The 12,889-nt window shown below is 36.1% G+C and overlaps 1 long non-coding RNA gene across 1 annotated transcript in view; it reads right to left on the minus strand.

The window, feature by feature from the left end:
- Positions 1–4,386: 4,386 nt before the first annotated feature.
- The window catches only part of LOC110347677 (uncharacterized), a 56,565-nt gene continuing 48,062 nt past the window's right edge, over positions 4,387–12,889 (minus strand). Inside the window, exon 4 of the long non-coding RNA XR_002392400.2 lies at positions 4,387–4,750. This is a non-coding gene — a long non-coding RNA (uncharacterized LOC110347677). The remainder of the gene's footprint in view (positions 4,751–12,889) is intronic.

Here is a 12,889-nt window from a genome sequence, read left to right on the forward strand (position 1 = left end):
AGTTGCCTACCTACTATAATTTTCCCATATTGCCTGATTTTACTTAGAGTGGAAATATGCCCAGCTAAATATTCCCAGACCTAGCCTCTTTGCAACTTGAAGATTGTCTTCAGGCTGAAGAGATGTAATCAAAAACCACTGGAGTAGGGTGGGAGTGTTGCTACTAGTGAAGTTCTTCAATGGGAGCAGTATGCTTGGAGTAAACCACCTACCCTCTTTTCTCTTTCTGTTCCTACTGCTTAAAATCGATGGTGTTAACCCTGAGATTCCACCTCACCCCAGAAAGAATGGCTGCTATCAAGAAATCAACCAATAACAAATGCTGGTGGGGTTGTGGGGAGAAAGGAACCCTTCTCCATTGTTGGTGGGAGTGCAGACTGGTGCAACCACTGTGGAAGTCAGTATGGAGATACCTCAAAGAACTGGGACTAGAGATCCCATTTGACTGAGCTATTCCCCTGCTGGGTATCTTCCCAAAAGAATTAAAAGAATCATACCACAGCGATATATGTGCACCCACGTTCATAGAGGCACAGTTTGTAATAGCTAAAGCTTGGAAGCAGCCCAAGTGCCCTTCAACTGGAAAGTGGATAAAGAAAATGTGGTTTTTTAAATAAAATGGAGTACTACCCAGCCATAAAGAATGAAAAACTAGAGTCATTTATAGCTAAATGGATGCATATCGAGGCCATACTCTTAAGTGAAATAAATAGGACACACATGTAAATACCAAATAGTTTCTCTAGTGTGAGGAACTGATAGTGTAAACAAGAGTTAAAATGATTAAAATGAATAATTGATAATTTGAAATAGGAAAAAAGTCCAAAGATGAAGGAGTGAAGGGAGGGGAAGGGGAAAGGAAAAGAGGGAAAGGAAAAACTATGAGAAAATTTTTTAAAAATGGAAACAAAGTCTATGTAAATAGGGAAGGGTGGAGGGGGTGAAGGGCGCACAGGTAATGGGGAAAAAAATAAGAACCAAGATATATCATGTACAAGTACAAACAACCAATGATAAATGTAAACGAATTGTATACTTAAAATGTACCAATAAAATGTACCAATAAAATTAATTTTTTAAAAAATCGATGATGTTAGAGCTTTCTTTAGAACAGAGATCATGGTTCTCACCCTAAATGTGGAACCACAAACTAGAGAGAGGTTGGGGATTCAGGGACATGAGGGAGCCACTACACTCTTGGGCTACCCTACTTGAGATACTTGATGAGAGAAAAATGACCCCTTTATTTAGCTAAGGCAAACGCAATTCTGAACAGCTATACTGGGTTCTTTTCTGCATCTAGCAACTTAAAATAGGAAAATTTAAAAAATTAAAACCATGACTTTAAAGCATTTCCTTTTTTTTCTTCTAGTACTGGGGGCTGGACCCAGGGCCTTCACACCGAGTTATACTCCCAGTTCTTTTTAAATTTTGAGACAGAGTCTCGGTAAGTCTCTAAGTGGCCCAGGCTGGGCTCAAACTTTTGTTTTGTCTGCCATAGCCTCCCAGAATGCTGGAATTTTACAGGTGTACACCACCACACCCAGCAACTTTCCAATTTAATATAAAATATTATGTCACAAATATGAATTGTGATACACTCACAAAGAAGACATATAAAAGGAATACAATTTATAAAAATGGAAATAAGAAACCAAATTTTATGTAGCTTTATAAAAAATCTATGTTGTTACCATAAAGTCAGAGGGTAGTCCATTGCTACTCTACTATCACTGTCCCCATTTGATTAAAGTCCTAAGAGAGAAAATGCTTTTTTACATTAGAAGGTAAATAATTAAGTCTTAGATTTTCAAATTATACATAGTCAGAAGTAGAAACTATCTCTTCTTTGGATAGAAAATGGCATTATCTGCCAAAATCCTGCAGGTGAATGCCAAGAACTGGATGAGCCAAAAATTTTCTGGCAAAAATAAATGCACAAAATTTGAAATTAATCACATTCTTTGAAAAATGCTTATGCTATATCCTTAGTATTTGTGATCCCTAGGAACATGACTATATTATTAAACCCAAGAGTCACACAGAGTACTGGAAATACAAAGCCAGATTTGGGTAATGGAGGGCATGTGCATCTCCATATCTCAGCCTGGACTAATAACGATACATTTGCTCACATGGGATATTTTTCTCCCCAGGGTAACCAAAATATACAAACAGGCTTACCATTTAGGGTTTAATTGGCAAGAAAGCATAGTCTCAGGAGACAGACTCTGAGTGAAATTCTCTGATGTGAGTGAATGATTAAAAGATGCACTTGGATTAGAATGGAAATCTTCCTTGCTGATCTCTGCCATGTGCCTGGATTTGTGCATTAACAGGAGAATGCCTCAAAGTACTTCTGATTATTAAACCAATCCTTTGTCTAAACACATTCTTACACTGATGTCCAATATGTCAACTAGAATTAAAGCAGAGATATGGAATGAAAGTTACAGAGTTAGGGAAGAGAAGGAGGGAACTTCATATGTCACACCCACAAAACCTCTAAGCTATCACTTTATTTGGCTTTCATAGATGAGTAATTTAAAGATGATTCTCGGGGAAAATAAAGTTCTATTTCCCCTGTATTCCTCACTTTTGGGTGTATATTAATAACATAATGAGACAGCAGGAGAAAATTCATTCATACAACATATTTCTTGAGTGCCAGTAGAATTAAGACACTAGAGAGGATACAAAGTGCTTCTTGCTCATAATCTGTTCCAGTAATTGTTGGATTTTTGCTTTTAGATAAATTAAAATTTTCCCTAAATGCTAACAATTAGATTCAACAAACTTTTATTTATGTTGTATAGTAAAACAAATTTGATTTATGATGTGTTTTTCAAGGCAGAATGAGACAAAGTATGCATTTTGATCCCACGTAAGCAAACGTATTAAGCAGTGGCATGTACTGATTTTATACACCAGTATACATTTATACATAAATCCTATCAATCTAAAGCAGAAATCAATCTAATCTGAAATCTAAACTAGAATAGAATCAAAACTGGAATAATATTTTCTTTGGGGGTTCATTATTTTCATGTCTCAAAATGTAAAATGTAAGCAGACTCAAGTGCAAGATTCTAGAATGTGTAACAAGCAGTTTGAACATTACAGCCATGTTTAACATATTTCTCCCTGCCTAGTTGGTCATTCAGAAATGAACTAACAAAACAGGTGCAGGGACATCTCTAATCCCAGCCACTCTCAATGCTGAGGCAAAAAGTCTGTAAATTCAAGCACAGCCGGGGCAACCTAATAAGACCTTGTCTCAAAATAAAAACGGATAGGGATGTAGCTCAATGGTAGAGTGCCCTGGCTTTGAGGCCCTGTGCTGAGAATGAAAGAAAAAGGGGTGGGGGAGACAGAGACAGAGACAGAGGGAGACAGAGACAGAGAAACAGAGAGAGAGAGGGAGAGACAGAGGGGGGGGAGAGAGAGAGAGAGAGAGAAACAGTCCTTGAAATATCCATTGTTCTTTCTTCAGCAAATGCTGATGCTTCCATAAGAAAGAAACCTTGGAAACAGCCCAACTGCCCATCAACTGGAAACTGGATAAAGAAGATGTGCTTTTTTCATATAAAATGGAGTACTACTCAGCCATAAAGATCAAGAACCTAGAGACATTTATAGCTAAATGGATGCACATTGAGACCATACTCTTAAGTGAAATAAATAGGACACTCATGTGTAAATACCAAATAGTTTCACTAGTGTGAGAAACTGAAAGTGTAAATAAGGAATAAAATGATTAAAATGAATAATTGATAATTTGAAATAGGAAAAGGTCCAAAGGTGTAGGGGTGGTGGGAGGGGAAGGGGGAGGGAAAGAAGGGAAAGGAAAAATTATGAGAAAATTTAAAAAATGGAAATGAAATCTATGTAAATAGGGAAGGGTGGAGGGGGTGAAGGGTGCACAGGTAATGGGGAAAAAAATAAAAACCAAAATACATCATGTACAGGTACAAACACCCAATGATAAATGAAATTGTATACCTAAAATGTACGAATAGAAGAATTAAAAAAAAAAAAAAAGCTATTGAGAATTCCCATGCTTGGAAATCTATCTAAGAGTATCTAAGAGTAAAATCCCAAACTTCCTAACTTATAAGATCTCTGAAATTTATGCAGCCCTTTAGAAATTAGCCCTCCCCTATTACTTGCTTTAGGAAACAGGTTAATTGTAATAAATCTGAATAATACTACATAAAAACTTACCAAAACAACCTAGATTTTTCACTTTCTCAAAGAAAGTTGGGATTATGAGTTCTTAATAATAAGGATTAGACACAGATTAAATCATAAACATGAATGCAATTCTCTTTAATATATTGTTTTAATTTCATTTAGAGAAAAATCAACCAAATTCTGCTTTTTCTTACTTATGAACTATGTTAGTCAGCTTTCCATTGCTGTAACAGATATCTGAGATAAACTTACAAGGAAAAAAGTTTTGTTTTTGGCTCATGGTTTTATCTATGGTCACTTGCCCCAGTTGGTTTGTCCTTGTGAGAAACAGTACACCACGATGGTAATGCATGGTGGAGAAGCCCTGTTTATCTGAGGGAAGCCAGGAAGCGAAAAAAGAGACAGGAAGGAGGGTAGATATCCCCTTAAAGGGCACACCTCCTGCTGACCTACCTCTCTCCCACTGAGTGCCAGTTCTGAAGTTTCCACCACCTCTCTCGCGCACAGGCAGGTGTCCAAGCCTTTAACTTATCAGCCTTTGAGGGACATTCAAGATCTAAATTAGAAAGACCATATGTAATTAAGTTAAACAGTAGCTCCGTATTAATTGTTACTTATACACACTCATGACTACCTTAGTAACAGGAATTCTGAGAAATACTGTCAATAGGCATAGTTCACCCTTATGCTAACATCACTGAGAGCATTTACACAAACTAAGGTGGCTATAATATTACTTGATGATATAATCTTATGAAACTACCATGGTATGTGTTGTCCATCCCTAACCCAAACACCTTTGATAGAAATACCATTATGCAGCATATGACTATTTCACATATCACAAAGTGATTACTTTACATTTCAAAACACTGCACCTTTTTAAAAACCCTAAGTCACCACGTGAACTGCTATAGCCTGCCAGGAGGCATTGCTCCAGCTCTGAAGCAGCCACTTGCTGGTAAAGAACAAGTAGATTGGGAATGCTGAGTGAGCCATGTAACATTTAATGCACCAATTAAATTTAAATATGTCTTTTGGTCTCCTGTTTGTCAGGTTGTGAATATTTTTACATTCATGAAACTTGCATTGATTTCTCTTGGTTTCTTAAAAATGCAATACTGACACAATTCAGATAATCCTGTTATTTTTGAAGATTTTAGGAACCTGAAAGGCTGGGAACCCGAGAGAGTTGGTGGTGGGTACAGAACTGGGAGAAGCCAGGATCAGAACCTGAGTGCCTTGAGTCTCAGTTGCTAGTTCTGAACTCCACTGCTATGAGAGTTACTTAGGAATCATAAACACTACCACTGTCAATGATACACAGTGTTTTTAAAGGCTTCCATGCTCTGTTTAAAGTTCCACTAAGTATTGCTTCTCGGCCTTTTGGCTAAGATCAAGTGTAAAGTTCCACTAAGTACATCATGCCTGTCAACTGTTGGGACGTACATAACTAAATAAGGTGACACTAATAGCTTGTGGAGGAAGACTGGCAGTGTATCTTAAAGGAGAACTAGCAAGTCTACAAATTATTTTAGTCTCTAAATACTCAGTATTCACAGAACTGGTTCATGTAGGGCCACGGAGAAGGGTTTAACACTGATTTTTAAGTCTCAGTAGCTAAGAACAAGCATAGAAAAGATTTAGAAAGAACCCAAAACTTGGGTAGTTACTTAATCATATTGAAAGCACGCTATAAGAGAAGGGAAAAGAAGCAATGTTTTGGTGAAGGTATTTTTCTTCAGGAGGGACACAATTTAAAAAATGATCAAAGATCAATCAAGCAGTTTATAGAAACTTAAGAGAAAATGTATGAAGATTCACCAATTTTATAATGACAGCTGCTAATTACTACCAATATTCTATCTCATCTAAATAAAGGTTTTTCTATTTTCAAGGCAAATAGAATACAGACATGTACCACACAATGCTTCAGTCAAAAACAAACCGTGCATCCCACAGTGGCCCCTTAAAGTTCTATCACCTATCCTGTCATAGCCATCTTAGTTTGTGTAGGGATCTCTACCATGCCTGCACAGTGACAAAATAACCTATGCCATTCTCAGCCATGTTCCTGTCTTTAAGCGGGCCATGACTTTTAAGTGTCAATTCCGTTTTCTACTTGTATTAACTAAGAGGTCAATACACAAGGAAAAAATTACTTGCTAAGCTTGATCTACAAAAGACAAAGATTTTACTTTATTTTTTTCCACTACTAATTCATAATGGACATGAAATTTTTTGAGATCAAGTAAGATGGCAAGTTTTTAGACACTACTTTTCGCCCAAACAATCTCTCATTCTAGCAATTTCCATATTTGGTGGGCTCTTTCACCACCCCTTTGCCTTCTCTAGTCCAGTGATCTTCACTCCCCTCCAATTACCACCTTCATGGACAAACTCTGGGCTTAGCATGATTTATCAAACCTCTGAAACCTTCAGTGTTAAGAGTTCATTTTCTCATCATTGACCAAACACAGCCAGCTGTTCATTTCTTCATTCCCACTGCATTTTTCATTTACACTATTCATTCTCCCAATTTTTTTCAACTGACCATTAATCAGTCCTGTTGCTTTTACTGTCTCCCATGATTAATGTGAATTACAGTGCCTGTTACTTGAATATTTCTCACCCATCACTGTCATTTCCCTTTCTTGTTTGTTCTCCCCCTCCTACCTAAAATTCAGTGTCAAGACTAAGGAATATTTCCTCTTTGCCTGAAGCTGGGTTTCTTCTGTGAATTACTTGTTTAAATCCATTGTCCATTTACCTATCAGTATTTTTTTCTTTCTTAGGGATATTAATAGCTTATTATATGAATTTTCTAAGTTTAATCTGTACATTAATGTTTTATCTGTATGATTCCAAGTAGCCTCTCAGAGGGGCTTATATTTAATTTAAATGCATTGTACTTTATTATACAAACATTTTAAATTTTGAATATATTCCAAACTTTTAATCTTTGTGTCTTGGTCATGATCTTTCCTTAGCATGGTGAACAACAATATTCACTTATAAAAAATAAAAACCAACCAAACAAAAATATTTACTTATGTTTTCTTCTAATGTTTCTAAGGCTTTATTTTTCACTTTTGGTATTTTATAACAGTATTTATTTTTGTATATAATTTATTTTAGGGAAGGATTTTCTTTTCACTTTTTTTCAGTGCTGATGGTTGTACCCAGGTTTTCTCTGAGGGTCTCACACATTCTAGGCAAGTGCCCTATCACTGAGCTACCCCCAAGTCTGTGTATATGATATTTTTTTAAATTAGAAAATCTAAAGAGTTTACTTGAGGAAAGAATAATTCATGAATCAAGAACTCAGAACCAGAAGAGGTTCAAAGAGGTTACCCAGAAGTAAGAGCAATGAGCTTGTACAAGCCAGACCTGGAAGCAAAGGAGAGAAATTTCCAGATTGGCCCTGGGTAGGCATTTGCCTTATTTAGGTGTGGTGTGATAAGTTGGCTTGTGGTCAACTATGCACTAGTGCTCGCTCGCTCTCTCTCTCTCTGTCCCTGAGTTTTGATTTTATTATGCACTGAGTTCCTATTTAACAAACTGTAACCTAAGTACAGAGACTGCCTCCGTCTAATCCTCTCCCCCTTACTTGCAGAGAGCAGCTTTTATCTTCTTTACTATTGTTAGTAACTGCTCAACTTATTAAAAGTTAATCCCTAACTACTGGTTTGTGATACTGCATTGATAATACCCTTGGGCTTATTTCCAGGCCCTTTGCTTTCCCTTACTCCATTTAGTTAAAACTGTGCCAATACTGTGTGGTCTGAATTACTAAGCTTTAAAATACATGTTGGTCTAGGAAGGCTGCTCCCAGATGTTCTGTAAATTGTCTTTGCTATTCGTGGTCTTTGCTAATGTTGCAGGAATTCTACTATAAACTTCTATACCAAATTCACAAACGGGGGGGGGGAGAAGATTTATAGTTTTGTTGATATTTTATTAAATCAAAGTTAATTATTTAGATTTATATGACTATTATCTCATCCATAAATTTGGTATTGCTTTCCATATATATATTTTTTGGGGGGGTACCAGGGATAGAACTTGGGTCCTTGTGCTTGTGAGGCAGGTGCCAGAACCACTGAGCTAAATCCCTGGCCCTACTTTCCATATATTTAAGCAAATTCTATATTTTAAATGATTCCATTTTTCATTATATCTTTATTGGATTTGGATTTATTTCTTCAACTTTACAATATTTTCTTTCAATTTACTTTCTAATTAGTGGTTATTGGTATATGGGGATGTAGTTGAGCTTTATATAAATCCAGCTTATATCTAAATCTTATTTATTTCTATTAATTCTCTTTCATTTTCCGTGTATAATCATATTGCCTGTAAATAAACACAATTTTAATTCTTCTATTCTGATGCATATTCTTTCAACCATTTCTTATTGTTTACTATAGGTTTCTGGTAAATATTCTCTATCAAGTTAAGAAAATACTCTTATACTTTCAGTTTGCTAAGGGCTTTTGTTATTGTTTTAAAATTTGTGAATGTTGAATTTTATTGAATCTGTTGTGCATTTTTTGAGATATCCATGTTAAGAAGGCTGTGTTTCACACTAATTCTGTACCAAGTCACTACCCTCTGCTGTCCTCATTGTTAACTAGATGAGACAGAGCTGTTATATGTTCCAGTAATGTCAACATTCTTTCTTTTTAAGTTAATTTTATTGGTACATTTTAGATATACATAATAATCACATTCATCATAGGGAATTTGTACTTGTACATGACATATCTTGATTCTTCTTTTTTACCCATTTCCTTCCCCTCCCTTCAAGCCTGCTTCCCCTCATTTACAAAAGCTTTGTTTCCATTTTTTGCTTTTTTTCTCCTTTTTTCTTCTATCCCCCCCATAGTTCACCTTCCCATTTGAACATTTTCTTTCTATTTCACAATATGTATTATACATTTTGGTCCTTATTTACACTTTTGGTTTCTCACACCAGAGAAACTATGCAGTATTTGAACATGTGTGTTCAATTTATTTCACTTAAGAATATGGTCTCTAAGTGCATCCATCTACCTAGAAATGTCTCATTTATCCTTCTTAATGGCAGAGTGTACTCCATTGTATAAAAACTCCCACATCTTTATCTATTCATTGGTTGATGGGCACATGGGCTGTTTCCAAGATTTAGCTATTACAAACTGTGTCACTATAAACATGGGTATGCATATATCACTGTGGTATGATGCTTTTAATTCTTTTAAGAAGATACCAAGAAGAGGAATAACTGGGTCAAATGGAACCTCTAGTTTTAGTTTTTTGAGAAGTCTTCACACCAATTTTCACAGTGGTTGCACCAGTCTATACTCTCATTAACAGTGGAGCAGGGTTCCTTTTTCCCCACAGTCCCACCAGCATTTGTTATTGGTTGATTTCTTTCTTTTCTTTTCTTTTTTTTAGTAATTTTTTCTTTCCCTTTGATTTCTGTGAAACATAAGAGAACAACAAATGGCCTCTGTAAGTCTAGGGATGGTTACTTTTCATTAAAAATTCAAGGGAAGGTTTACGTTTTAACAAATTCAGTTTTAGTCATTTGTTTGTAAGACCAATGTGACATACACTGTAATCTTAGATTCCATAGATATGATGGATTGCTCCTTCGCTTTGACAACCTGGCAGACATTTATCAGCACTGAACATTATGTGAAAGAAGCATAAAAATACAAAACTTCTAGAAAACTGAAATTTGAAGGATCTGCTCATTTGATAGTTGCTTCTGTAATGCCATGATGATATTGATGTGAAACTATAAGAGTTCATATTATCTGGATATTTAAACAATGTTCAGCTAAACAATAACATACTTACCTTAAGATCCAAATTAATACAATGTATTGAAATGTGTTGCAAGAACCATTTTCTTATTATAAGGGTGCAATGATTTCCTTTTATGAGAATCTTGTGGTACTGCTCTAATATTCCTTTGATAAATGATAACTAAAATACATGTTTTATTAAATTAATTCTTATAAAAATGAGAACTATCTTTCAAACTGTATGACACTCATATTGTCTCCATTTATGCCCTATGTCATGCTTGTCTCTTTTGTAAACCTATTTTACATAACATTCAGGGTCCTCACTGCCCCACCCATATCCCCACCTCTCTCTAGTAAAATATGATATCAATATATGCATGAAACGATAACTGTTAATGGCTGTCCTGAATTCCATGCAAGGGCCACAGCAAAGGCAACAGTTGCAGCTTTTGGAGCTAGCGAAGGCCACTTCCACCCTCGTGTAGTCGAACTGCCAAAGACTGATGAAGGCCTTGGCTTTAATGTGATGGGAGGAAAGGAGCAAAATTCCCCAATTTTTTTTTTTTTTTTTGTCCCGGGGATTGAACTTGGGATCTCGCACTTGTGAGCCAGGCACCAGAACCACTAAGCTAAATCCCCAGTCCACTGGTTGATTTCTTGATAACAGCCATTCTTTCTGGGGTGAGATGGAATCTCAGTGTTGTTTTAATTGGCATCTCATGAATGACCAGTGATGTTGAACACTCATATATTTATTTGTCATGTGTACTTCATCTGAGAAGCATCTATGCATTTCAGAGGCCCGTTTTTGGGATTGGGTCTTTAAATTTGGGGGTCTGTTTTTTTGAGTTCTTTATATTTTCTAGATATAAATATTTGAGGAACAGCTGGCAAACTTTTTCCCCACTCTGTGGGTTGTCTTTTCACTCTTTTGATGATTTATTTTACTATGCAGAAGCTTTTTAATAAGATGAGATCCCAGTTGTTGATTCTTTGTAATATTTCCTGTGTGATCTAGGTTTCAACAGTGAAATATCAGAACTGAACCAAACTTGTGAACAAATGGACTTAGTAGATGTCTACAGAGTGTTCCACCCAACAACATCAGAGCACACATTCTTCTGAACTGTGTATGGGACATTCTCCAAAATAGACCACATACTAGCTTATAAAACATGCTTAAGTAAATGCAAAGTAATTGAAATTATCTCATGCATATTATCAAACCATAGTTCAATAAAATTAGCAATCAATGCCAAAAGAAACCACAAAATTAAATAACACCTTCCTGAACAACCAATGGGTCACAGATGAAATTAAAGAAGAAATTGGATAGTTTCTACAATTAAATGATAATGCCAAAACAACATACTGGAACTTATGGGATGAAATTAAAGCAGCCCTACAAGGGAAATTTATAGCATTGAATTCCCACATTAGGAAAACAGAGCGAACTCAAATAAACAACGTAATTTCGAAACTCAAACTTCTAGAAGAAGAGCAAGTCAAGCTCAAAGCACATATGAGGGAGGAAATTATAAAGATCAGAGCAGAAATTAATGAAATTGAGACTAAGAAATTAATATGCAGACTCAATGAATCAAAGAGTTGGTTATTTGAAAGCTTAAATAAAATTGGCACTGTTTTTTATGCCTATTCCACAATGGCTTACTCACAGAAGGAGACTAAAGGAAGCTATAGTTCTCTGGAAAACCCAACCTAGGAAGCTGCATTAAATACTCTTCTTGATCTTGGAGCTTCTCAGCTCCCTCTCTGCTAAATAACCTGTCAGGAATATCCAATGGGTTGTCCTAAAATGTCTTCCTTTCTAAAAAAAAAAAAAAAAAAAAAGACTCCTGGAAGATATCATGAAATATTTATATTTCTTTCTCCTACATCTTTTCAGCAGAGGAATTTTGGAAATGACTGGGCAGAGAGGGTAGTCAGTTGGATGGTGGCCTGTCAGTGTTGTGTTTCTTATTAGCATTCTCTGGTCCTACAGAGATATGGGGATGGTCTTTCCAAGATTAGATAGTCATACAAGGTCTGCAACAGGATTTTCAATGTTAAATCATCCAGAGATTCCAGAATAGAGCCAACTTGTTCATAACTTTATATTGGCATCATCACTAGAGTCTGATGGTGGTAAATTATTTAGGAATTTACACTGAGGTTTATATAAATTTATATGTTTTATGTACATATATATACTGTGTATGTATGATATATAACATGTGAGTATATTTCACAAATTCATATATCCTTTCATTTATATTCTTGCCAGAGGCATGTCTATTTTATTAAATGTATCACAGAACTAACTTTTAGCTTAATAAGTAATAGTTCCTATTTTTTATTTTCTTAATCTTCTGATTTTTCTTTGTTATTTCCTGCCTTTGCCTCCATGGGAATTTTTTTTTTCTTTCTAACTTCTTGAATTGAATGGTAAACACTTCTTTCAGAAAATGAGCACCTTCCTGCCCAGGAGATTAGGCTGGCTGGCTTCTCTCTGGAATCACATGGAAATTTGTTAACTCAGTTGAACTTCCTCAACCTGTGTGCTCATGACAGAGAGAAGAAAGATCCAGAGACAGAGAAAGATAAAGAGGATGTGTAGACCCTGCACATACTTATACAGATGTGGTTTTCAATCTGTCTCCCACCATGCAGAGCGAAGACTTCTTTCCTTCCCTGGTGTTGCTTGGTGGGCCAGTGGGCAGAATGATTCTGAGAAAGACAGCCATCCTGCACAAGGCAATACCAAGTCCTGTCCTCCTCAGCCCTGAGATTGTCTCCTGTCCTAATGTGCATCTCAATTCAGGAGCCCATGGCATCCCCCTGTGCCAGCGTCCCTGTATCCCTGGTGTCTGCTCAGAGGCTAAGTGGGTATCTGTGGC

The sequence above is a fragment of the Heterocephalus glaber genome, unplaced genomic scaffold, assembly GCF_053883595.1.
Source record: "Heterocephalus glaber isolate CG9 unplaced genomic scaffold, H.glaber_assembly_v1.0 deba00000281, whole genome shotgun sequence".
NCBI lineage: Eukaryota > Metazoa > Chordata > Mammalia > Rodentia > Bathyergidae > Heterocephalus > Heterocephalus glaber.